Below are 27,815 nucleotides of genomic sequence, written 5' to 3' on the forward strand. Positions count from 1 at the left end.
TGTGTGTATGGAATGAGCTGCCAGAGGAAGTGGTGGAGGCTGGTACAATGACAACATTTAAAAGGCATTTGGATGGGTATATGAATAGGAAGGGTTTGGAGGGATATGGGCCGGGTGCTGGCAGGTGGGACTCGATTAGGTTAGGATATCTGGTTGGCATGGACGAGTCGGACCGAAGGGTCTGTTTACATGCTGTATATCTCTATGACTCTATGACTCAAAATGTTGAGTTTGCTTTCTCTCCACAGAATCTGCCAGACCTGCTGCGGTTTTCCAGAAATTTCTGTTTTTGTTTCAAAGCTCTCTCCAATTAATCAAATGATGTGCAAACAATCATTTAACACTAGGTCACCCTCCCCAGATTTGCAAGATCAATGATATGTTGACTGGAGTTGCCAGCTGCAGAAATGGTACATTGGCAGTGTGTGGATTTTGATTTGTAATCCTGGTATAGTATTTATTTTCCAGATATTAATTTATAGACTCCCAAGCAGTCCTGCTTTCCACAACAGCTCTTACTGGGAGTCCTCTACTTGGTCACTTGTGCTTACTAGCAACCTCAAATAATATACTGGAAGCAACTGTATGTCACCCTCACCCTGGTGGAACATTGCGAATTTCTGGTATGTGACAAGGTTTCCCAGCCAGGGTGTTTCAGAGCTAACCTGTGGGATTGGGTGGTTGGCATTGGCAGAGATTGGACACTGAAGTATGCTATGGTCTTTAGTCTTTAATGTAATCCTGTGATGTCACTGGTCACCATAACACTGAACAGAATAAAACAAACGTTGGGCTGAAAGCACCTCAGCAGTTTGTATTTATGTGGCCATAATTCTCTTCCTTGCTTGCAAATCTCCCCTATAGCCTTATCCCTCATTAACTCTTGAAACCTCTTCGAAGTCCTTCAAGATCTCTGCACACTTCTACTAATGTACTCTTGCAAATGTCTGACTATAATCACTCCTCCAGTGATGCTGTCTTTTCAGCTTCCTGGGCCCTAAAGTTTGGGGGTCCCTCCCCAAATCTCCTTCCCTCTCTGCTCAGCTCAGAGAAGGCTATGAGGCGATCTGTTAGGACTCAAAGTCACGATAGGCCTAAGCGAGAAAATGTTCCTACTTGTGAAAAAATCACGAACAAAATTGTGCAAATTTAATTTGGTTAGCAAAAGGAGCAAAATCTTTGTCACTCAGTGAGTGGTCAGGGTACAGGATGTGCTCTCTCAGAGTGTAATGCATTCAAAAGGGAATTGGACTGTTCTCTGCAAAAGAACAGTGCACAGATTTGTGGGGAGAGAACAGGGGAGTGGCATTCACTGAAATGCCTACTGGGAGCACAGACACAATGGGCTGAATTGTTTCCTCCTGCACTAAACCAGTTCAGTGATTCTGAAAGAGAAAGGGAACATTTCCAGGAAGATTACTCTTTGATTTAATAGTTGTGCAGCTTTCATGGCTGTTTCTGTCTTACTCTTGGTTTTCCTTCTGGTCCTTATAAGAGTAGGCCCTTGAGGAGACGCAGTCTGATTAATAATCTGAAAGAAAGACTCCATTTCAAGGTGAAAGGTGGAAAGTTTAAGGGGGATACACGCAGCAAGTACTTCACACAGAGGGTGGTGGGCGTCTGGAACGCGTTGCCAGCAGAGGTGGTAGAGGCAGGCACAGTAGATTTATTTAAAATGCGTCTGGACAGATGCATGAGTGGGTGGGGAGCAGAGGGATACAGATGCTTAGGAATTGACCGTTTAGACAGTAGATTTCGATCGGCTCAGGCTTGGAGGGCCGAAGGGCCTGTTCCTGGGCTGTAAATTTCTTTGTTCTTCTTTGTTCTTTGTTCTTTGTACAGCATCAATCACTACCTCAGCAAACTTTTCAGGTAATCAAGGGTCTTTGGAGTGTAACAACTGCTGTAATGTAAAAACATGTCAGCCTGTTTGCCAAAGCAAGATCTATAGATAGTGTAACCTGCTCTACTGCTTTTGGTTGAAGGATTAATTTGGTGCCAGGAAAAGGAAAAGTTGCCATAGTCTTACCAGACCATAGGCAGCTCTGATTAGAGAGGGAAAGAGATGACTGAATGTGATTTAACCTCAGGGTCACCATGCCTCGGATGAAGGGAGCGGTTGAGAAGGAGAGTTCTGCTTGGTAACTTCAGTCAGGCAGGAATTTAACCAATGCTGTTGGCGTCATTGTACATTGAACACCAGCTATCCAGCCAATTGATCTACCTGACCACAAGGAGCATCCCTTCTGCACTTCTTTCAATGGGATATGTGTGTGTGGCCATAGAACGGATTATGTCCAAACTAGAGAGCAGTTGTGTTTCAATTTGATCACTCATACAAAAAAAAACACATCCAGCAGTACAGTACTCCCTCCACACTAACCCTCCAACAAAGCAGCACACTCTTAGCACTAACCCCCCCCCGACAGTGTGGCAGTAACTCAGCACTGACCCTCCAACAGTGCGGTGCTCCCACAATGCTGACTCTCCGAAAGTGTAGCATTCTCTCAGTGCTGATCCTCTGATGGTACAGTGTTCCCTCAGCGCTGACCCTCCAACAGTGTGGCGCTCCCTCAACACTGACCCTCTGACAGTGCAGCAGTACCTCAGCACTGACTCCCCAACAGTACAATGCTCCCTCAGCACTGACCCTTTAACAGTCTGGCGCTCCTTCAACATTGATCCTCTGACAGTGTGGTGCTCCCTCAGTGCTGACCCTCCGACAGTCTAGCGCTCCCTCAGCATTGACTCTTTGACAGTGTGGCACTCCCTGAGCACTGATCCTCAGACAGTGTGGAGTTCCCTCAGCACTGACCCTCTGACAGGACGGCATTCCCTCAGCACTGACCCTCCGACAGTGTGCTGTTGCCTCAGCACTGACCCTCCTACAGCGTGGCGCTCCCTCAGTACTGACCATCAGACAGTCTGGCGCACCCTCAGCACTGGCCCTCCATCAGTGCAGCGCTCCCTCAGCACTGACCCTACGACAGTGTGGTGCTCCCTCAACGCTGACTCTCCGACTGTACAGCGCTCCCTCTGCACTGACCCTCCGACAGTGTGGTACTCCCTCTGCACTGACTCTCTGACAGTGGTGCACTCCCTCAGCACTGATCCTCAGACAGTGCGGCAGTACCTCAGCACTTGCACTGACATTATCAATCTAAATTATGCATTTGAATTCTCCAAAAGGGAGCTTGAATCCATGATTTTCTAACTCAGAGGGCAAGACAGTGGCCAGTGAACCACAGCTGATTCTGGTCTGGCAGTATCAGTAAAATACCGAAACCATCAACACCCTTACTTTGGACACTTTCAGACTGAGGTTGAATGGCTCAGGAAGTGAATCCCTCATCTTCCTGTGAATTTCTACCTCCATCTTTCAGACATTCTCTATTTCCTTCTGTAAACGAAAGTAAGCACAGTGTTCCACGGTTAGAAAATGGCCAGTTCTTTGCAGACTATCTTGTGATAAGCTGGTAATCAATAAGAACATGAGAGATGGAGTTGGCAATTCAGCCCCTCAAGCCGGGTCACCCCTTAATTTGATCCAGACTGATCTCATCTTGGCCTTGACTCCAGAGTCTTGTCCGCTCTCCATAACCTTCAACCCATTACTAAATAAAAATGTCTACATCCTCCTTAAATTTACTCAAATCCCCAGCATCCACCATACTCTATGGTTGTGAATTCCATAGATTCGTGACCTTTGAGAGAAATAATTTCTCCTCATCTCAGTTCTAAGTCTGCTATCCTTATCCTAAAACCATGATCTCTTGTTTTAGATTGCTCCACAGGAAGAAACATCCTCTCTCCGACTACTTTATCAGTCTCCTTCAGCACGTTATACAACTCAATTAGATCTCTTCTCCGAATAGAGAGTGTCGGCCTAAACAGCTCAATCTCCCTTCACAAGAAAAATGCCTCATCGCTAGAATCAATCTGGTGGAGCTAAATCACAGTGATTAACAATCAGTCTCCAACAGGACCATAGGGATTCATGGCGCAGTGGTAGTATTGCTCTCTCTGGACCAGAAAGCCTGCATTCAAATTACACCTGCTCCAGAGATGATTCTGGAGCAGGTGAAATTAACAGGTTGTTTTAAAAATACCACAACAATCCCAGAAAACTGCTGGTTTTGGAGGAATATTGGAGGACCTGTTCCACTTGTGCATCACCACGACATGCAGTACAGTGGGTAGCATCCTCACCATTCAGATTGATTCTCATTCCCAGGACCAGCCCACCTATGTCCTTCCTACTGTCCCCAGACACACCACACAAAATACACCAGGTGTCTGCAGTTGCTGCCATATTGGTCCAAAGCTATTGTTTTCTGAAAAAGAAGTTCTTTCACTTTGCATTTGAATAAACCAGTACTAATTGCTGTCATTGTCTTCAGGAGTTTGAAGTGTGCACAATAATATTGTTGGAATGTTCATTTTCGACCTTCAGCACACTTTTATATGCCAATGTTTCTACCTCTCTGTAGTTCAGTCTATCGTCATAGTACATGATGTGGAGGTGCTGCTGCTGGACCCAGGTGGACAAAGCTAAAAATCACACAACACCAGGTTATAGTCCAACAGGTTTATTTGGAAGTACAAGCTTTCGGAGCACTGCTCTAGCTACCTGACGAAGGAGCAGCGCTCTGAGAGCTTGTACTTCCAAATAAACCTGTTGGACTATAACCTGGTGTTGTGTGATTTTTAACGTCATAATACATAGCATTGTTAGCATAGCCACAGGCAGTTTGGTTCAACAGGTTCCTGCCACTCCTCTTCCCACTGCTCTCTTCATTGCTCTTCATCACCCTATCCTTCTTTTCCTTTCTCTGTCATGTGTTTACACAGCTTTGCCCTGAAACACATTAACGTGATTCCCCTTGATCCTTCCCTGTGGGAGTGAGTTCCGCATTTTGCTCACTCTCTGAAGATGTTTCTCCTGAATTTCACAATGGATTAGTTGGTGACTGTTTAATATTGATAGCATCCTAGTTCTGGTCTCCCTACTGTGAGGGGAATATTCACTTTACCGCGATTCTTCCATATAGTTAAAGAGCCACGTTGGGTCACCCTTCAGCTTTCTGTTTTCTATTCGAAAGTACCGCTGCCTGTTCAGTCATTTCTGATAGGTGGAACCTTGCAGTTTCATCCTTGTCAATCTCTTTAAAAGATCCTCCAAAGCCTTTTATATAATGAGGAGACTAGAAGTACTCACAATGCTCCAAGTCAGGTCTCAAAGAAGCTGCATATACTGGATTGTCTAGTTCCATATAGGTTTAATGTAACTTACTGCTTTATACATCTGTAGAGTGTACTCTGATTCTCACTCTCAGAGTGCAGGAATTCTAACATGATGGCTCCTACTGTTTATGGGGCTTTGAGGCTGAAATCCAACATAACAAGGGGACATAAATTTAAGGTGAAGGGTGGAAGGTATAGGGGGGATGTCAGGGATAGGTTCTTTACCCAGAGAGTGGTGGGGGCATGGAATGCGCTGCCTGTGGGAGTGGCAGAGTCAGAATCATTGGTGACCTTTAAGTGGCAATTGGATAGGTACATGGATAGGTGCTTAAGCTAGGACAAATGTTCGGCACAACATCGTGGGCCGAAGGGCCTGTTCTGTGCTGTATTGTTCTATGTTCTATGTTGCATAACCTGAAAGCCTCCTTCCCAGTGCTGAAGCTGTGGATGCGGTTTCAAATGATAGGAAAATAACAGCAGAAAGTGCTGGAGAAACTCATCAGGTCTGTCGGAAGAAAAATACCGGAAATGTTTCAAGTCCAATGGAAGAGATAGGAACATGAAGGTTCAATTCCATCACTGCCTGGCAGCCTAGGCCACTAATACCTAGCGAAGAAATCAATGGGGATGAAGACCTGGTGGCCAGTGGAGGTAAAGAAAGGGCAAAAGTTTAAGCAGACTTTAAGAACAAAATGTGACTTGACTAGCCTGACATATTGCAGGCGTTGACCTTTAGCTGTTAATGATTGAAGCTGCCTTCACGGCTACCTAAGAAACGTTCTGGCATGTGCTAGATAGACTGACCACTGCAGCAGCTAACTATATGTGGGGTAGTTTCCAATAAAGAGTCTTTGGGATTTAAATGGGGTGTGTTGCTAAGACCACCTTAATGCATGTTCAGTTTTAAAATTGCCACCATATTTCACATCACATATCTTAGAGAATGGCTGAAAATTGATCACAGTTTTTTTATGATTTAAGGACTAACTTACCAGAGATCGAAGTTGTTCTATACTACTGCTGTTAAGGTCTCCCTCCATGTCTAGGCTGTATGAAGTTGGAAATAGTTTGCACTGGATTTTTGTAGATAGGTCTGAGACTCCCCCATCTCATGGTTTCGGTCTTTGTTTTATTTTTCCTCTCAGGACTTTCTTAATTTATGTCTTTTGTTCCTCTCTTTCTGCTGCTTAAGTTTGCTAATCTTATTGGGTGACTAACCTCTCTTGAAGCTACATTGTGAGGCTGAATGAGACTGCAACTTCCTTCCTCCTGTGACCGCAGTACTTATGCTATCTTGAAAAGTCAGATCTGCTCGCGTCCTCGTCTTGTTTTTCTGTTGACTCCTATGGGTGCGTTGACACTTCTGTAATTCTAACTGCTTCTGGGCAGCTGTATATGTTAACTCTTGTCAGGTACGTCTTGGCAGGTCAAAGAGCTTCAAGGCCAACTACACTTCCAGGCCCCTGTGGCTGCTTTTGAAGTGTCTTTGATGTCTCGAGGCCATTCTAGACCAACACGGATGTATTTCTCATTCATAGTATGGACTGTCTAATCACTAATGCAGCAGTGTGCAGGTACTTAACAACACCACACTGCCCACTGACAGAACATCGGGTGTGTAGAGAAGTGCAGTACCTGTATTTACTGGGTGCATAAGGAGAGCGAGTGTGCAGTGTATGTACTGGTTGTGTGTATAATGTGCATTGGGTGCGCATACAATGTGTACTGACTGTATACAGAATGTGTACTGGGCATGTGTGGAATGTGTACTGGGCATGTATGGAATGTGTACTGAGCATGTAAAAGTGTGGACTGTGTGCAGGAGTGTGAAAGATCCAAGTGTGTATTTGATTATGTGCTGTCTGTGAATATCACTGATGGTCAGTGTTCAGTAAGGTGAGAGATTCCTGTGTGTACTCTGGGTATGAGTGACTACAGTTCATGTAGGTGTTGATGCCCCACATGAACCCCCCCACCATGTCCTCTTCAATGAGCTGCTCAACGTATTCTTCTAAAATAAAATGTCCTGGAAATACTCAGCAGTTCAGGCAGTCTCTTTGGAGAGAAGCAGAATTAATGTTTCATTTTGAAATAATGTTTCCATCAGCATCAGTCCGATAATAGATTTAGTATAAGCTGAAGTGTAAACTCCGTTTCTTTCACATAGGCTACCTGCCAGCTGAGTTTTTCCAGGATTGTGTTTGTTTTCATTTCAGATTTCCAGCATTCACAGCATTTGACTTTAACACAGCATTCACTCTTGAATTCCCTGTTGGATTTAGTTGTGACTAACTTACATTAATGTTCCTCAGTTATGGTCCAGCCACCATGCATCTCTACATTTATTCCATCAAATGTTTTCATCATTACAAAGACTAGTCAAAGTTCTGTTGTTATTTCATACAACAGTGCAAATTTTTGATCCCTTTCCATAGATCTGTAAATCAGTCCTCTTAAGTGTATTTATTCAAAAAGTGAGGGAAACTGGAAACTACAGGCTAATTAAATCTTCTAATGGGGAAATGTTGCAGAGAGTTGTGAACGCAGCCCAGTCCATCACTCAAACCAGTCTTCTATCCATTGACTCCATCTCCACTTCCTACTGCCTTGGGAAAGCAGCCAACATAACCAAAGACTCCTCCCATCCCCGTTATACTTTCTTCCACCCTCTTCATCATGCAGAAGATACAAAAGTTTGAAAACACATATTAACAGATTCAAGAACAGCTTCTTACCCACTGTTATCAGACTTCTGAATGAACCTCTCATATATTAGAGTGGATGTATCTCTGCACCTTCTCTGTAGCTGTAATACTATATTTTGCATTCTGTTCTACTACCCTGATGTACTTATGTAAGATATGATTTGTCTGGTTAGCATGCAAAACAATACTTTTTACTATATCTCACTACATGTGACAGTAATAAATCAAATCAAATGTTAGAAGTTATTATTAATACCATTACAGCAGCACACTTAAAAAACTTAAAGGCAATAGGGCAGAGTCCACGTGGTTTAGTGAAAGGGAAATCACCTTGAAACAATTTTTTGGAATTCTTTAAAGGAGTAACATGTGCTGTGGATATACTGCACTCTCATTTCCAGAAGGCCTTTATCAAGATGCCACATCAAAGATGACTAGGGAAACTAGAAGCTCATGCTTTTGGGGTAATGTATAATATGGTAGAAGACTCACTAGCTAACAAAGAAAAGGGGATAGGAACAAATGGTTCACTTTACAAGATGTAACAAGTGGCATATCACAGGATCATTGATGGATCCCCAACATTTTGCAATTTATATAAAGTATTTTGATGGTTCTGACTGAGGAGCTTTGGTGATCAGTTGGAGTACATCTTACACATGGCTTACACATGCAGCTGATAGCCCCGTCCATGACCTTTGCACACGATTGAGAGCAGAGTAATAGCGTGGAAATTGGCCGGTTGGATTTATCCTGCTACCTGTGTTCAGGACTTCCTGGCTTTGTCAGCTTGATGCCAATGTTGTAAATGTGGTAGAACAGCTTGGCCAGCGTACCACTGGAAGTATTGCCGGAATATTGTCAGGGCTCATAGCATTTGCAATATGCAGTGCCTTCAGCTCTTTCTTGATATCATTTGGAGCAAATCATATTGACTGAAAACTAGCATTTGTGATGCTGTGGACATTTGGAGGGGATGATTTCTGGCTGAGTATAGTTGTGAATGCTTTAGTCCAGTCTTTTGCACTGCCCTAATGTGCTGGCCTCCCCATCATTATGGAAGGGGGTATTGAAAATCTCCTTCTCTGAGATATTTAATTGTCTGTCACTATTCACGATTGGATGTAGCAGGACTGCAGCACTTAAATCTGATCTGTTTGTTGTAGGATGACTTAGATCTGTCACACTGCTTGACACACAACGGGTCCTGTGATCTCTGCAAGCTGAAGGTCAAGGGCAGACAATCTATGTGAACAGCACCAGTGGCAAGTTATACTCCAAGTCATGCACCATCTGACTTTACATGATATTGCTGTTCCTTCACAGACACCGGTCAAACCCTCCCTAAGACCAGTATAGTTCAACCTACAGCATTTCAGAACGACAGCTCATCACCACCTTCTCCAGGGCAATTAGGGATGGACGATAAATGCTAGTCTTGTCAATGACACCTACATTCCGTGAACAAATAAAAGAGAAAAATGATCTGGCAAATGAAGTGAAAGGTGGCAAAATGTGACGTTTTGATAGGAAGAATAAAAAAGAATGGTGAGAGATTGCAAAGTTCTGAGATGCTGAGGGACCGTGGTGCCTTAATGCATGAGTGGCAAAAAGATTAGTTTGCAGCTCCAGCAAATAATTAGGAAAACTGAAGTAATGGTACCATTTATCATGAGGGCCATTGTACAGTACTGGCCTCCTTATTCAAAGAAGGAGGTAAATACAGTGGAAGGCTGGGCAGGCTAGGCTTGTGTCTGATAAAGTTTAGAAAATGAATATGTGACTTAATTGACCAGTATAAGATCCTGAGGGGATTCTCCTAGAAAAGAGATAGGAAATTTGGGACAGTCTTCTTTGAGAAGTTAAGTGGGGTAGATAGATGTGGGTCAGCCATGATAAACTGAATGGTTCAACAGTGTGGAGAACTGAGCGAATACAAGTATCCTGAAGATTTCTTGCTTCATTGGCCATTATCTGTGCCGGCTAAGGACAGTTGTCTTTGAATTCTTATCAAATAATTATCAATTCAAGCATTCTTTCCATATTCTTTCATGGAATGTTGCTGGCAAGACCAGTGTTTATTGCCCATTCATAACCACCCTTGAACTGAGTGGCTTGCATGGTCACGTGAAAGGGCAGTTAAGGATTAACAGCATTGTTGTGAGCTTGAAGTCCTTTGTTGGCCAGGCTGTGTATGGCTAGCAGAATTCTTGTTAGGGAAAGACTCTTATCCCAGAGTGTCAGAATGGGCCGGAGGAGAGGGAATCTCATCCCAGAGTGTCAGAATGGGAGAGTGGAGAGGGAATCTTATCCCAGAGTGTCACAATGGGCTGGAGAGAGGGAATCTTATCCCAGAGTGTCAGAATGGGCTGGAGGAGAGGGAATCTCATCCCAGAGTGTCAGAATGGGCCGGAGGAGAGGGAATCTCATCCCAGAGTGTCAGAATGGGAGAGTGGAGAAGGAATCTTATCCCATTGTCTCAGAAAGGGAAAGTAGACAGGGAATCTTATCCCAGAGTGTCAGAATGGGAGAGTGGAGAGGGAATCGTATTCCGGAGTGTCAGAATGGGAGAGTAGAGAGGGAATCGAATTCCGGAGTGTCAGAATGGGAGAGTGGAGAGGGAATCATATCTCAGAGTGTGAGAATGGGTTATTGGCTGGTTATAGGGTTAGCTACAATGTAATGCTACACTCTCGCCATCAGTCGTAAGTATTCATTGAACTAAATATAAGATCTGAGTGGGACAAGCACTGTCTGAAGAGAGGTTTCCTGACTTCCCTGCCATTTGCCTTGTTGGCCTCTGGATATTTGCTCATGGCCTGTCACTCCCAAATGGCAGTGCACTGTGTAAGGGGTGAGACGACATTGATAAAAATAGAGACACAGAGCATGGGGGTTGTGTAACACGCAGAATAAAACTGCAGTGGTCACAGTTCCTGATGAAAACCCTTGTTACATGTATCAGAAACCACTAGAAAGCAACGGGGGGAGGGGACAGGAAGCAGTGCTCAGTGAAGCCCACTCAAGGCAATTACTGATAAGATCTCACTGTAATTCTGACATATGCGTTTTGGTTTCTGTTAACCCATTTATGGGCTGCTGAAGAATAGATGCACCAATTTATAAAGCATTTTCCCTCATAAGGGTGAGGGATTAAACCATTATCCATCCGTATTTCCAAAGACTATTAGGGATGGACAATAAATGCTAGCCTTGTCAGTGACACCTACATTCTGTGAATGACTAAAAGAGAAAAATGATCTGGCAAATGAAGTGAAATATACCAAAATGTGACATTTTGATAGGAAGAATAAAAAAGAATGGTGAGAAATTGCAGAGCTCTGAGATGCTGAGGGTCCGAGGTATCTTAATACATGAATGGCAAAAAGTTAATTTGTAGCTGTGGCAAATACTTTAAAACAGGGTCAGCACGGGATTACATATAGAGTAAATCTTCCTCTACAGTGTCTCCATTAAACACTCCCAGGAGAGGGACAGCACGGGGTAGATACAGAGTAAAGCACTCCAATACAATCCCCATGAAACACTCCCAGAACAGCACGGGATTAGATATAGAGTAAATCTTCGTCTACAGTGTCCCCATCAAACACTCCCAGAACAGGAACAGTACAGGGTTAGGTACAGAGTAAAGCTCCATCTACACTGTCCACCCATCAAACATGCCCAGGACAGGGACAGCACGGGGTTAGATACAGAGTAAAGCTCCATCTACACTGTCCACCCATCAAACATGCCCAGGACAGGGGGACAGCACGGGGTTAGATACAGAGTAAAGCTCCATCTACACTGTCCACCCATCAAACATGCCCAGGACAGGCACAGCACGGGGTTAGATACAGAGTAAAGCTCCATCTACACTGTCCACCCATCAAACATGCCCAGGACAGGGACAGCACGGGGTTAGATACAGAGTAAAGCTCCATCTACACTGTCCACCCATCAAACATGCCCAGGACAGGGACAGCACGGGGTTAGATACAGAGTAAAGCTCCATCTACACTGTCCACCCATCAAACATGCCCAGGACAGGGACAGCACGGGGTTAGATACAGAGTAAAGCTCCATCTACACTGTCCACCCATCAAACATGCCCAGGACAGGGACAGCACGGGGTTAGATACAGAGTAAAGCTCCATCTACACTGTCCACCCATCAAACATGCCCAGGACAGGGACAGCACGGGGTTAGATACAGAGTAAAGCTCCATCTACACTGTCCACCCATCAAACATGCCCAGGACAGGGACAGCACGTGGTTAGATACAGAGTAAAGCTCCATCTACACTGTCCACCCATCAAACACTCCCAGGACAGGCACAGCATGGGGTTAGATACAGAGTAAAGCTCCCGCCAAACTGTACCCATCAAACACTCCCAGAACAGGAACAGTACAGGGTTAGATACAGAGTAAAACTGTCCCCATTGAATAGACCAAACACAGATACAGCAAGACACTAGATGCAGAGTAAAGCCTCTCTATTCTTTTAAACTAAAAGTAAATTTCCTCCCACTGTCCCCTTCAAACATTGAGAGAGGTACAGCACATCGTAGTTGGAGGGTAAAGAACACTCTATACTTTTGAACAGAATGTAAGGTTCTCCCTACACTGTCTCCATCAAACACTCCCAGGATAGGGATAGCATGGATTTAGATACAGAAGAAAGCTTCTTATATTCTTTTGAACAGAAAGTAAAGTCTTCTGTACACTTTTAAATGAAAGTAAAGCTCCTGTGATACTGTCCCCATCAAACACTGCCAAAGACATGGACAACATTTGGTTAGATATAAAGAACTGGTTAGTAGAGCTAGGGTCAGGTACTGAGTGTGGATTAAATTGAAGGTTCTTGTGAGGTGCCGGAGGGTTAGAGTTATACTGAGGTATCTTAGGGGTTTGTCTGAGTGAGTAATGGAGAATGAGGTAGTAGAGAGTGAGATATCGGAGAGTGAGATATTGGAGCGTGAGAGGTGTTGGAGAGTAGGAGAGTGGATGTGCGAGATGTTCGAATGTGAGAGAATGGATGTGAGAGATATTGGAGAGTGAGAAAGTGGATGTAAGAGATATCGGAGAGTAAGATAGTAGAAAGTGAGAGATATCAGAGTGAAAGTGTGGATATGAGAGATATCGGAGAGTGAGAGAGTGGACGTGAGATATCAGAGAGTGAGGTAGTGGATAGTGCAGTTAAGAGGGTGAGGGAGTGGACGTGAGTTCCTGTAAGAGTTTGGATGAGGATATGTTATTGGAAGTGAAGACATGGAGGGTGAGATATATTGGAGAGTCAGATAATGGAGGATGAGGCCCCATAGAGCTTTGGTTGACGGTGAGATATTGGCGGTAAAAACAATGACTGCAGATGCTGGAAACCAGATTCTGGATTAGTGGTGCTGGAAGAGCACAGCAGTTCAGGAGCTGCTCCTTGGATGCTGCCAGAACTGCTGTGCTCTTCCAGCACCACTAATCCAGGTGAGATATTGGAGGATGGGATATAATGGAGAGTGAGGCCCCATAGGGGTTTGGATGATGGTGAGATATTGGTGGGTAAGGTCATGGAGAGTGAGGTCCTTTGGGAGTTTGGATGACGGTGAGATATTAGAGAATGAGGTAATGGAGGGTGAGGCCCTTTGGGAGTTTGGATGATGCCCTGGCTGCTGTCACATTGACCCCCACCCCTTTCCAGAAGCCCAGCCTGAGGCAACAGGCTGCAAGTGACATGAGGAAGATGAGAGCTGGGACCGGCACTGGGATCATTGTCAGAGTAGAGAAGTTCTCGAACTCCCCAATCTCAGGGCTGTTTGTCTGTGTGGGACAAGTGCAGATTATTGAAATGTGAAAACAAAGTGTTGTGTTTCAGTATGACATGGGTTCCATTCTGACTGGTAGGCTGTTGTTCAGCTCTGACTAACCCTGAGGCGAAGATAATGTCAGTAAATTCCACCCCTACAGTAACAAAACTCTCAATGCTTGAACCGAAGAATGACCCACATTGTATTTCAAGAAACTTTTAAACAATCAAATCTCTCTCATTGGTTTGTTTGTCTCTACATTCTATAGTTTATCTGTGCTTTCTTATTCTATACCTCTCCATTTCGCACTCATTCTTTTATTGTTATTCTTGTACTAATTGCTCAAAGTTAATTTTTCTGTTGTTGAATAACTCTTTCTGTCCGTGTGTAAATTTTCTCTGTCATTATTTTTGTATGTGTTGTTCTGTCTATAGTTCTCATTTTCAGTCCTTTCTTCTCAGCCTACAGTCAGCCTGCAATTCTTCCTTCTCGCTTGAGCCCAGTCACAGGTTGTGAGAACATAAGAACTAGGAGCAGGAGTAGACCATCTGGCCCATTGAGACTGCTCCACCATCAAATAAAGATCATGGCCTGATCTCTTCATGGATTTAGCTCCACTTACCCGCCCACTCATCATAATGCTTAATTCCTTTACTGTTCAACAATCTCTCTATCTTTACCTTAAAAACATTCAATGAGGTAGTCTCAACTGCTTCACAGGCAGGCAGTTTGACAGATTCACAACACATTGGGTTAAGAAGTTTCTCCCCAACTCAGTCCTAAATCTGCTCCGCCTTATTTTAAGGTTATGCCCTCTATGTGGGAACAACCTCCCTGCTTCTATCTTATCTATTCTCTTGGTCTGAGTCTACAGCCCCATTACAAAGTTTAAATGCATAATCTTGGCTTCCACTCGAGATGCCAGCAGGCTGCTGTGTTGGAGGAGTCAGCTTTAAACTGGAACACTGTCCACCCTGTCCAGGGGTGTAAAACATCCTACAGCACTACAAAGGAGAGTTGGGAGCATTCCCCCCTGTGTCCTGGGGCCAATATTAATCCTGCTGTCATCACCACTAAAATAGTTTACCAAGTTGTTACTCGTTGTTGTTTGTGGAAGCTTGCTGTGCACAAGTTAGTTGCCATGGTTTTGCATCACATAAGTGAGTACATTTCAAAACAAGTCCTTAATTGGTCATGAACTGCTTTGGGAGATCCTGTGGTGATGACAGGTGCCTTAGAAATGCGATCTCTCTCCTTCATAGACTGAAGGATGCTGTTATGTTCTGAAGGCAACCAGAAGGGGAATGCCAACTCTAAAACCCCACTGGATATCTGTGTTTGTGGGAGGGCGTGACATCCACATTGCAATATGAGAGATATCTTGTTCCTGCACATCTTAGTCCAGAACTGGTCCTCACAATAGAGTTGAGAGTGTGGTGCTGGTAAAGCACAGCAGGTGCGAGGAGCTGGAAAATCGACATTTCGGGCAAAAGCTCTTTATCAGGTCCTCTCAATATCATAATCTCAAAGTGTAACATTATTCTTCAGTGTATGCTGTGTACCCAGTCCTTCTCCTCCCCGGTACCTAATGTACTTGCATTGGCAAAAGTTCAGAGAAAGTTCGCTCACTGGTCCCTGGGCTGAGCAGTTTCTTTTCTGAAGAAGGGTTGGGCTCTTTTCATTGGAGTTTAGAAGAATGAAAGATGATCTTATTGAAGCATAAGTTTCTGAATGGACTTTATGAGCTGGTTGTGGAGAGCATGTTTCCTAAACCAGGAGATACATCTTCAAGATAGTGGCCTCCCTTTTAAGACGGAGTTGAGGAGGAATTTCTTCTTGCAGAGAGTTCTCACAGAGTGGTGAGGGACAGGCAGGAAAGAGTTCAGGCCACAGAGCAGACAAATCATGGAAATAGTGAATAGTGGAACAGGCTTAAGGGGCTGAATGGCCTCCTGCTGCTTCTGTTTTGTACCTTTTAATTGTGCAGTGAATCAGTCAAGCCAGTGCAAGCAGCTGTCTCGATTGTTCGGGGATTCCCTGTAGGCCCGTCAGGCATGTGCCAATGAATTGAGGCAGAACGTTCTACTCCAGGGAGGAAGAAAAGGCAGCTGTACAGGAAGGTTAATTCCCAAAGGTGTGAACATGAAAGACTACTCTTTCTAGAAAGACAATGTGGGGCAGAAAATCAGAGGGGTTCATATCAGTTTCGCTGCTGCCTAGTGTTAGCAAGATAGTAACACCAGCAACTACGAACCAGGTCACTGCTCAGCCTACGGTTGGTCAAATGTACAAATCAGGACTTGCCCCTCAAACCTCTTCTGCTATTCAGTGCAATTGTGGCTAATCTGTGGCCTAACTCCAAATACCTGCCTTTGGCCCATGTCCCATCATAGCTTTTTTGAACACAAATTTATCGGTCGCAGATTTAAAATTGCCAACTGATCTGGCAACAACTGCTGTTTGTGGTAGAGAATTCCAAATCTGTCTCACCCCTTATGTTTCCTAACAACACTCCTAATCGGTCTGTCCCTAATTCTCAGACTCTGCCCCCTGGTTCTAGAATCCCCAAACTGTGGAAATAGTTTATCTTTATCCACCCTGTCTTGTCCTGTTAACAGCTTGGAGAATCATGTGGAGTAGACCAACCAACATTAGGCATTGAATAATCTTTCAATAATTTGACAGTAAGGTGAGAACCTGCTATCTCTGGATACTGTGCATTATAGTGTTTAGTCTTAAGATGGACTATATAATAAATTATCATGGCTGAGACCTCCTGTGGTGAAGTGGTAGTGTCTCTACCTCTGGACAAGAAAGTCCAGTTTCCAGACCCCACTACCTTGGAGATGTTCATTAATGCCTGACCAGGTGAATTCAAAACTGGGCTGAATTTAGGGGAGGTACGGTATAGTAGTAATTTTCCTGGGCTAATAATTCACAGGCTGCTGTGAATCCCACCGGGCAGATGGTGAAATTTGAATTCAACGAAGAATTAAATCTGATGTTCACCATATGACCACTGTCTGTTGTTAAAAAAATAAAACCCATCTGGTTTACTAATGTCCTTTTAGGGAAGGAAATCTGCCATCCTTACCAAGTCTGACCTGTATGTGACTTTGGACCTACAGCAACTCTTAACTGCCCTCTGAAATGGCTGAGCATGTCACTCAGGTCAAGGGGCAGTTAGGGATGGGCTATAAATCCTGACCCAGCCAGCAACATCCACGTCTCATGAATGAATGAAAAAAAACTGAAGACATCTTGATCTTGAGGTAACTCAGAAAGGCTCCTTTGCCAGCATCTTCCAAATCCATAAACTCTACCACCTATAAGGACAAAAGCAGCAGATACCTGACCACCACCGGCAGGTTCCCCTCCAAATAAATGATGGAAGGTGTCACCAACCGTGCTATCAAGCAGCACCTGCTCAGTAATAACCTGCTCAGTGACACTTAGATTGGGTTCCACCAGGGCCACTCAGCTCCTGATCTCATTACAGCCTTGGCTCAAACATGGACAAAAGAGCTGAATCCCAGAGGTGAGGTGATAATGATAGCCCTTGACATCAAGGCCGCATTCAGCCAAGTATGGCATCAAAGAGCACAAGCAAGACTGGAATCAGGAGGCAAACTCTCCACTGGTTGGAGTTATACCTGGCACAGTCAAAGATGTTTTGGTGTTGGAGTTCAGTCACCTCAGCTCCAGGACAATGATTGGATTCCCGTTGGTTCTACAAGTTCCTAAGGGTAGTGTCCTAGGCCCAAACATCTTCAACTGCTTCATCAATGGATTTCCTTACTTTGTAGGGTCAGAAATGTGGAGGTTGCTGATGATTGCTCAATGTTCAGTACCATTCGCAACTCCTCAGATACTTAAACAGTCCTTGTTCTTGGTGTAATGAGTGGATGTAACATTTAGAGCCATAGAGATGTACAGCATGGAAATAGACCCTTCATTCCACCCGTCCATGCCAACTAGATATCATAAATTAACCTGGTCCAATTTGCCAGCACTTGGCCCATATCCCTCTAAACCCTTCCCATTCATCTCCCCATCCAGATGCCTTTTAAATGTTATAATTGTACCAGCCTCCACCATCTCTCTGGCAGCTCATTTCCTATACACACCAGCCTTTACATGAAAAAGTTACCCCTTAGGTCCCTTTTAAATGTTTCCCTTCACACCCTAAACATATGCCCTCTAGTTCTGGACTCCCACCCCACCACCCCCAGGAAAAGACTTTGTCCATTTACCCTATCCATGCCCCTCATGATTTTATAAACCTCTACAAGGTCACCCCTCAGCCTCTGACTCTCCAGGGAAAACAGTCCCAGCCTGTTCAGCCTCTCCCTATAGCTCAAACCCTCCATGCAAGTAACTCATCTTCTGACTCCCCAAAGCATATCCACCATTTACAAAGCCCAAGTCAGGAATGTGATGGAATACTCCCCACTTACCTGGATGGGTACAGCTCCAACAACATGCAAGAACCTCAACACCATCCAGGACAAAGCAGCCCCCACATCCACAATCATCCAGTCCCTCCACCAGTAACGCTAAGTTGCAACATTCCTGACGAAGGACTTATGCCCGAAATGTCGATTCTCCTGCTCCTCAGATGCTGCCTGACCTGATGTGCTTTTCCAGCACCACATTTTTTGACTCTGATCTCCAGCATCTGCAGTCCTCACTTTCTCCTGCAGCAGTGTGTACCACCTACAATGCACCACAGTGACTCACCAACTCTCCTCAGACTGCACCTTCCAAATCCACAATCACTACCATCAAGAATGACAAGGGCAGTGGTTACATGTGAAAACCACCCACTGTAAGGCCCACTCACCATCGTCTCTTGGGAATGTATCATAGTTCCTTCAGTATCATTGGGTCAAAATCCTGGAAATTCCTTCCTTACACATTGTGGGGTTCCCTACTCCCCATGGACTGCAGAAGCTACAGAAGGTAGTTCACCACCACCTTCTTGAGGGTAATTAGGGGTAGGTAATAAATGCTGGCCTTGCTAGCAATACTTTATTGCCCTGACTTGCTGCCACTCATTCCACACTGTCAGAGGATCAGTGCTGAGGGAGGACAATACTGTCAGAGGGTCAGTGCTGAGGGAGCACCGCACGGTCAAAGAGTCCGTACTGAGGGGTCACCACACTGTCGGAGGGTCAGTGCTGAGGGAGTGCACACTGTCAGAGCATCAGTGGTGAGGGAGCAGGCACTGTCGAAGGGTCAGTACTGAGGGAGCGCCACACTGTCGGAGGGTCAGTACTGAGGGAGCACCACACTGTTGGAGGATCAGTGCTGAGAGAGCTCCGCACTGTCAGATGGTCAGTGCTGAGGGAGCGCCGCAGTGTCAAAGGGTCAGTACTGAGGGGTCACCACACTGTCGGAGGGTCAGTGCTGAGGGAGTGCACACTGTCAGAGGATCAGTGGTGAGGGAGCGGGCACTGTCGAAGGGTCAGTACTGAGGGAGCGCCACACTGTTGGAGGGTCAGTGCTGAGGGTGATCCACCATTGTTGGAGGGTCAGTGCTGAGGGACCTCCGCACTGTCAGACAGTCAGTGCTGAGGGAGCGTCGCACTGTCAGAGGGTCAGTACTGAGACAGTGCCGCACAGTCAGAGGTTCATTGCTGAGGGAGCGCCACACTGTCGAAGGGTCAGTGCTGAGGGTGCTCCACATTGTTGGAGGGTCAGTGCTGAGAGAGCACCACAGTGTTGTAGAGTCAGTGCTGAGGGTGCTCCATATTGTTGGAGGGTCAGTGCTGAGGGAGCTCTGCATTGTCAGAGGGTCAGTGCTGAGGGAGAGTCGCAGAGTCAGAGGGTCAGTGCTGAGGGAGCACTACAGTGTTGTAGAGTCAGTGCTGAGGGAGCGCCGCACTGTTGGAGGGTCAGTACTGAGGAAGTGCCACACTGTCAGAGGGTAGTGCTGAGGGAATGCTGCACTGTCAGAGAACAGTGCTGAGGGAGTGGGCACTGTCGGAGGTTCAGTGCTGAGAGAGTCGCACTGTCAGAGGATCATTACTGAGGGAGTGCTGCACTGTCGGAGGGTCAGTGCTGAGGGAGCGCTGCACTGTTGGAGGGTCCGTGCTGAGGGAGTGCTGCACTGTCAGAGGGTCAGTGCTGAGGGAATGCTGCACTGTCGGAGGATCAGTGCTGAGGGAATGCTGCACTGTCAGAGGATCAGTGCTGAGGGAATACTGCACTGTCGGAGGATCAATGCTGAGGGAGTGCTGCACTGTCAGAGGGTCAGTGCTGAGGGAATGCTGCACTGTCGGAGGATCAGTGCTGAGGGAATGCTGCACTATCAGAGGTCAGTGCTGAAAGAGTCATACTGTCAGAGGATCATTACTGAGGGAGTGGGCACTGTCGGAGGGTCAGTGCTGAGGGAGTGGGCACTTTTACATGAAGCATTAATCTAAGACCTCTATCTGCCCTAAAAGTTCTGTCTGTTGGAAGAAGAGCAGGGGCATTTTCCATGGCATCCTGGGGCCAATGTGTTTTCCTGCATTAATGTCAGTGAGAAAATAAACTGTGTGGATCTGTTTCTGTGAGCTTGCTATACTCAAATTGTCACATTTCCTGCTTTAAAGTCGAGACTACATTCAAGAAGAACTTCAGTGGCTGTGAAATAATCTGAGACATCTGGATAGGTAAGTGTGAGGTGATTCACTTTGGTAAGAGTAACAAAAAGATGGGGTACTGGGCTAATGGTCGGATACTTGGTAGTGTGGATGAGTAGACGGATCTTGGTGTCCATGTACACAGATCTCTGAAAGTTACCACCCAGGTAAATAGTGCGGTGAAGAAGGCATATGGCGTACTGGCTTTTATTGGTAGAGGAATTGAGTTCTGGAGTCCTGAGGTCATGTTGCAGTTGTATAAGACTCTGATGCGGCCGCATCTGGAGTATTGTGTGCAGTTTTGGTCGCCATACTATAGGAAGGATGTGGAGGCACTGGAACGGGTGCAGAGGAGGTTTACCAGGATGTTGCCTGGTATGGTAGGAAGATCGTATGAGGAAAGGCTGAGGCACTTGGGGCTGTTTTCATTGGAGAAAAGAAGGTTTAGGGGTGACTTGATAGAGGTGTACAAGATGAATAGGGGTTTAGATAGGGTTGACCGTGAGAACCTTTTTCCACGTATGGAGTCAGCTATTACGAGGGGGCATAGCTTTAAATTAAGGGGTGGTAGGTATAGGACAGATGTTAGGGGTAGATTCTTTACTCAGCGAGTTGTGAGTTCATGGAATGCCCTGCCAGTAGCAGTGGTGGACTCTCCCACTTTATGGGCATTTAAACAGGCATTGGATAGGCATATGGAGGATAGTGGGTTAGTGTAGGTTAGGTGGGCTTGGATCGGCGCAACATCGAGGGCCAAAGGGCCTGTACTGCGCTGTATTTTTTCTATGTTTCTAAGCACAAAATCTTTCTGTCATCTCCCTAGAAAATGTGCTGCTGACAATAAACCTCTGATGTGAAGATGGTGATGGTTCTGATCCTGAGTTACTGGATGAGTGACTTTTAAAGAAGGAATGTGTTCCTCCTTGTGAGCCCGTTGGAAACGTGTTTTGTCACAGTATGTAGCTGCTAGAATGATTCTGATTGTGAGCCTCCTGGAGTTCCCTGTTTCAGGTATTTGTTGGATGCATTTCTGCTGAGTCAGTGCCCAACTATCTCTCCCCGCTGCTGTATCTCTGACACAAGCTCTGACGTCAGTTCTACTCAGAGTTTTGGCAGTAACATTTCAGTTTGACTAACCATGCCTCAAGCTGACCTTTAGTTCAGCCTGGCTACTATGTCTCTCTGAGGGAGTAGTGAGAGTCTTTCAGCAAAACCACCTGTTAACCTGATTCAAGGTGGTGAGACCTTTTTGTTAGTTCCTGCACCAACAAACTGAAAGCTCAAATTGCAACTCAGAAACAGTCAAAAATGATAGTGTTAGAGATTAACTCATCAATCAACCCAGAAAGGGCACTGCCTGCAGAAAGTCAGGCAAAAGGCAAAGGGATTTGAATTGTTAACACAACACCTCAGCATGTCCCAAGGCTCTCTACTGGCAGCCAATTACTTATGAAGTGTAGTCATTGCTATATCAGAGAAAAACATCAGCCCATTGTCTCACAAACACAGCAATGTCAGAACGACCCCGATCAGCTGTTTTTAGTGATGATGGATGAGGGAAAATAATTGGCCCTAGGCACACTATGGGATGCGATAGCACAGGAGGACAGCAGAAGTGATTCCTGGTTTGGAAGAAAGTGAGGACTGCAGATGCTGGAGATCAGAGTTGAAAGCGTGGTGCTGGAAAAGCACAGCAGGTCAGGCAGCATCTCAGGCACAGGAGAGTCGATGTTTTGAGCATAAGCTCAATTAAGCTTCCTGATGAAGAACTTATGCTCGAAACGTTGATTCTCCTGCTCCTTGAATGCTGCCTGACCGGCTGAGCTTTTCCAGCACCACATTCTTGATTCCGGTCTGGAGCGTATTCTTAATCAAGAGAGGCTGGACCAGATCAAGTTGTTTTCTTCAGAACAGCAGAGGCTGAGGCATGCCCTGATTGAGGTGTGTATAATTATGTGGGATATAGACAGGATGAACAGGAAGCAGCTATTGCCCTGAGTTGGGCTGTCAGTAATGAGCTATCATGATAAGGTGGAGAATAGGAGGTTCGGTGGAATTTTAAGGAAAGGGTTTTTTTCACTTAGAGGATCGTGGGAAACTGGAACACACTGCTTGAGAGGGACAAAATCTCACAGCCTTTAAACTCAAAGAGCTGGGTGCTTGAAATGTCATCACATTCAAGACCATGAGCCAAGGTTGAAAACTGGGATTGGTGCAGACTCAATGGGCTGAAGGGCCTCTTCTGTTCTGTACGCATGTGTGATTGTATGACATTCCTGCTTTTCTTCCCATAATAGCTGTGTGATCTATCAACCCTAGCCCGTCTTTATCCCGCCTAACTTTCCCCCTCTGCCAACCCTGAGAGACCAGACTGGGTCACAATATAATGCCTCATCTGAAAGATGGCAACTCAGACAGTGCCTGTTCCCTCAGCACTGACCCTTCAACAGTGCAGCACTCAGTCAGCACTGACCCTCCGACAATGCGACACTCCCTCAGCACTGACCCTCCGACAATGCGACACTCCCTCAGCACTGACTCTCTGACAGTGCAGCACTCATTTAATGCTGACCCTCTGACAGTGCGGCACTCCCTCATCACTGACCCTCCAACAGTATGGCGGTCCCTCAGCGCTGACTCTCCAACAGTGCACACTCCCTCAGCGCTGACCCTCTGACAGTATGACGCTCCCTCAGCACTGATCCTCTGACAGTGCGTCGCTCCCTCAGTGCTGACCCTCTGACAGTGTGGCACTCCCTCAGCACTGACCCTCCAACATTGCAGCACTCCTGCAACACTGACCTCCGACAGTGCAATATTCCCTCAGCACTGACCCTCCAACAGTATGGCACTCCATCACCACTGACCATCCTATGGTGCCCACTCCTTCAGTACTGATCCTCTGACAGTGTGGCACTCTCTCAGCACTGACCCTCCAACAGTGCAGCGCTCCTTCAATGCTGACCTTCTGACCCTCTAACAGTGCGGTTCTCCCTCAACACTGACCCTCCGACAGTGCAGCACTCCCTCAGCATTGTCACCCTTGTTAATGCGACCTTGTACCAAATAGTCTAATGAATTGGTCACAATTTAATCACTGAATTCTAGAAACAAAAAAATTGTAAATGAAATGAATCAAATAGAAGAACATAAAGGAGAGCACCGGAATTTCTGGATGTCAGAAACGAAAAGAGAACATGTTTGAGAAGTTTAATTTAGTCAGGTAGTGCAAAGTGAGGGAGACAAGTGAGCAGTGAAGATTTCTGATGAAAAGAATCATCAACCTGAAATATGGTCTCTGTGTCTCTGTACACAAAGCTGTCTGATTGTGCTGAGTGTTTTCACCATCTTCTACTGAGAGAGAAAATTGTGTTCAGCCAGATCTGAGACTGATCCTGCTCCTGACAGAACAACCACACAAAGTGAGAGTCTTATAAACAGGAAACTGAGGTATTCTGATCTCTGTACAGCAGCTCCCATTTCAAATGATGGGTCAATTTCCCAAAGTGTTTCTCAGGAGTACGAGCAGTACTGCTTGACACTCAATCACGTTCAGGACACGTGAAGATACATTTGGTCCAGTTGAACAGTTTTAAGGAGGACAGACAGGCAAATGGGTTTAGGGAGGGAGTTCCAACTGCAGGCTGCAGGCAGGGCTGCCATTGGTAAGGTGATGTAATTGGGCAGCTGAGTGAGAGTTCAGGAGTGCAGAGATTTCAGAGGGTTGGCGGGATGGAAGAAGTCAGAGCTCGAGATGAGGGAAGTTACAGATTAGATATGAACACAGAGATGAGAATTTTTATTTGGAGCTGTTGGGATTGCAGTGCCTGCGTTGGTCAGTGAGTAAGAGGGGATCTGTGCAAAGACTTACATTTAGTTTATGAACAGCAGGGAATAGCCAGGGGGTTGCAGGGTAGAATCTTACAGTGCACAAGGAGCTCATTTGGTTTTTTGTTCCTGCAATGGCTCTTTGAAAGTACTGTCACCTTGCCTTTGCACTACAATCCCACATGTATTTATTTTTCAAGTGCTGTATTTTTATCTGATCCCTTTTTGAAGGTTGGTTCAGTCTGATTCTGGTACCTTTCAAGAGGCACCCAGAACAATTCATTGTGTCAAAAACGTCTCTCTCCCCCCCCCATCTACCCATGAGAGGTTTGGACAATTTTCTGAAATTTGTGTCCTCTTGGTGACTGAATCTCTGGCCTTGACTTATTTCCTAAAGTGGGAGCCCAGAAATAAGATCAAATCATTAATTGAGAAAGGTTCGTCATCATGCCCTTACTTCTATATCCTTTTTTTTTTTAACAGTGTTGATATGTCTTGCCCCTTTAAAGAATCACAGAAGTGGGAGGCTATTCAGCCCATTGTGTCTGCTCTAGCTCTTCAAATGAGGATTATGCCTTAGTGCCAGTCTCCTGCTTTCTCCCCATAGCCTTGTACATTATTTCCATCCAAATAATTACCTACTGCCTTCTAGCATATCTCCCTTGAATCTATCTCTGTTACATTTTCAGGTTATGCATTCCAGACCCTAACTACTCACTGGGCGGAAATAGGTTTCTTTCACATAGCATTTGCTCCTTTTGCAAATCACTTTATTCTTGTCCTTATTCCTTTTACAAGTGGGAACAGTTCCTCCCTATCTGCTGTTTCCAACCCACACGTGAGTTTGGAAACTTCAATTAGATCTTCTTGCAGCTTTCTTCTCTCCAAGGAGAACAGACTCAACTTTTAAAATTTGTGCTCATAAGTGAAGTTTTTCATTCCTGAAACCATTCTTGTAAATCTTTCTTGCTCTTTCTCTCACTAGTGCATTCACATCTTTCCTGTTTTATGGCTCCTGTGACTGTACACAGTACTCCAACTAAGGTCTAACAAGTGTCTTATACAGGTTCAGCATCACCTCCCTGCTCTTGTAGTCTATTAATAAAGCCAAGAACAATGTATTCTTTCCCCACCTGTCCTGTCACCTTCAATGATCTGTGCACAAATACAGCTAGGTCCCTCTACTCCTGCACCCACTTTAGAATTATATCTTCTAATTTGTCTATTAATGTTCTTCAGACCAAAGTGCACCACATCTTGTATGCACTGTTCCCTGATTTATATAGAAACATCTCCAGGCCATTCCAATTCTCATGCCTTTAATGTCGGACCTTTTTGCTTGTTTTCCTGTCCTCAGTCATCCTCCCAGTTTGCACCGTATTGCATTTCTTTTGGTAAACCTATTCTGCAATCAGCCCATTTCCCCTGACTGCTCTGCTGTCCTGCTGACTTACTATCCTCCTCACTGTTCACTGCAAGTTTTGTGTAACTTGCAAACTTTTAAATTAATTCATAATCTATAGTCATATTGATGAAATAACATTTAAAATGTACATCCACGATAAAATATCCTTGTGAATGTGGATTTAAAACAACAATAATCTCCTCAATAAAATATGTGGCTACACAGTTTTGAAAATCCAATGACAATGTTTGCTTTAAATGGCTGAGGCTTTTCAATAGACAATGAAAAGCTTTTGTCTACAAAATAACAGGGCTTTGAGCATGAGACCGGAAGAGCTTGATTGTTAATGATGGATCATCAACTTACGTTTCTGATTCTCCCTAAACCAGAGGCTGTGCAGTATGGAATGGACTGGGTGCTGCCCTGAGAGATCCTTGCTGCTCTGCTGAGCAAGGAAGGCTTAGTGTGAGCGACTCATGGAGCAGAACCCACATGAAGCAACAGCGCTGAGGATAGACTGCTTCCCAGCAGTCTGCCTGGACAACAAGGCAAATGAGAATGAACATAGACTGAGCGATGCACTGACCACGGTCAGAGCTACCTTGGAGAACATGCCATTCTGCACCATTCCACAATCAGATTTCAGAGATGTGGTGCAGAGGAGGGCACAAAGAGTGCTCTCAGTGAAGGGGAAATGTTTGTTAAAACCCATCGGAGAGGGTTAGGGTTCAGATTCAGGCCTCCTGTGGTAGATTCAAACAAGTGAAAAATACATTTGGAGCAGACATTAGAGAGTGCTGCTTTATCCAAAGATGGACTCGTCTTTTGAGAAATCTATACAGCAAGGTGAAAAAGCAAAACACCCCATGAAGAAAGCAATCATGTGAATTATGACACTGTCCCAGCCAATTCAATCTTACAAAGTGAAATCAGTGATGTAATCGGTGACGTAGCAAAGTTCCAGAGACAGCCTGGTGATCATTACCGTGCTGCTCCCAGATTCAATATTGAGCCCAGGACAGTGGGCAGTTAAGAGTCAACCACATTGCTGTGGTCTGGAGTCACATGGAGGCCAGACCAGATAAGGGTGGCAGTTTCCTTCCCTAAAGGACATTTTTGAACCAGATCAGTTTTTCTGACAACCAGTAATGAATTCATGGTCATCACTAGACTCTTAATTCCAGATTTTTTTTAAAGATTGAGTTCAAATTCCACCATCTGCCACAGCAGGATTCGAACCCAGGTCCTCAGAACATTACCTGGGTCTCGGATCAACAGTCCTGTGATAATACCACAAGCTCATTGCCTACCCTCCCATTTTTTTTGAAATTCGATCACAGTTACATTGCATGGCTGTGAATGCAAAGAGTGTAATTAATAAGACAGGGGAGTTACAGGCACAGATTGTCCTGTGGGAGAATGACAATAGCAGAGACTAGTCTGGGAGTTCATATTCCTGGTCGCCAGGTGCTCAGAAAGATGGGCTAGTAAAGAGAAAGGAGGAGGAATGGTGTTTTTGGATAAGGAAAGTGTTGAGTACTCGAGGAAGAGGATGTTTTCGAGGATTCAAGTACAGAATCAATTTGCTTAGAGCTAGGGAATAAGAAGAATGTAGTTAATTTGCTCAGTGTAATCTAGAGACGGACAACTAGTGGGAAGGATGTACAGGAACAAATCTGAAAGGATTATTACAGACAGAGATGTAACAACCATGGAGTAATTATAATGGGAAACATTAAGTACCTATATATGGACCGGGATAGTGTTAGTGCAGGGGACAGTGAGGAACAGATCTTCTGAGGTTATATTCAGGAGAATTACGTACAGCACTATGTCTCCAAGTCAGTAGGAAAAGTGACACAGCCTGATCTCTGACAGTGTGGTGTTCCCTAAGCGCTGACTCTCTGACAATGCAGTACTCCCTAAGCACTGACCCTCTGACAGTGCTGCACTTCCTAAGCATTGACCCTCTGATAGTGCAGTCCTCCCTAAGCATTGACCTCTGACAGTGTGGCACTCTCTAAGCACTGACCTTTTGACAGTGCTGCACTCCCTCAGCACTGACCCTCTGACAGTACTGCACTCTATAAGCATTGACCCTCTGACGGTGCGGTGCTCTCTAAGCACTGACTCTCTGACAGTGCGGCACTCCCTCAGCCCTGAGCCTCTGACAGTGCTGCACTCCTAATCATTGACCCTCTGA

General features: G+C 45.2%; 1 protein-coding gene across 5 annotated transcripts in view; it reads right to left on the minus strand.

The window, feature by feature from the left end:
* LOC122543785 (transcriptional-regulating factor 1-like) overlaps positions 1 to 27,815 on the minus strand; it is a 90,720-nt gene that overhangs the window by 37,772 nt on the left and 25,133 nt on the right. For 2 of the 5 annotated variants that reach the window (XM_043682556.2, XM_043682553.2), the window contains exon 1: positions 6,237 to 6,397. The exons of the other annotated variants lie outside the window; for them this stretch is intronic. The gene's annotated coding sequence lies outside the window, so the exon portion shown is untranslated. Of the gene's footprint in view, positions 1 to 6,236; positions 6,398 to 27,815 lie in introns of those variants that run through there. 5 annotated transcript variants of the gene reach the window in all.

The sequence above is a fragment of the Chiloscyllium plagiosum genome, unplaced genomic scaffold (genome assembly GCF_037043375.1).
Source record: "Chiloscyllium plagiosum isolate Xiang-an unplaced genomic scaffold, Cpla_swu_hap1 HiC_scaffold_46, whole genome shotgun sequence".
NCBI lineage: Eukaryota > Metazoa > Chordata > Chondrichthyes > Orectolobiformes > Hemiscylliidae > Chiloscyllium > Chiloscyllium plagiosum.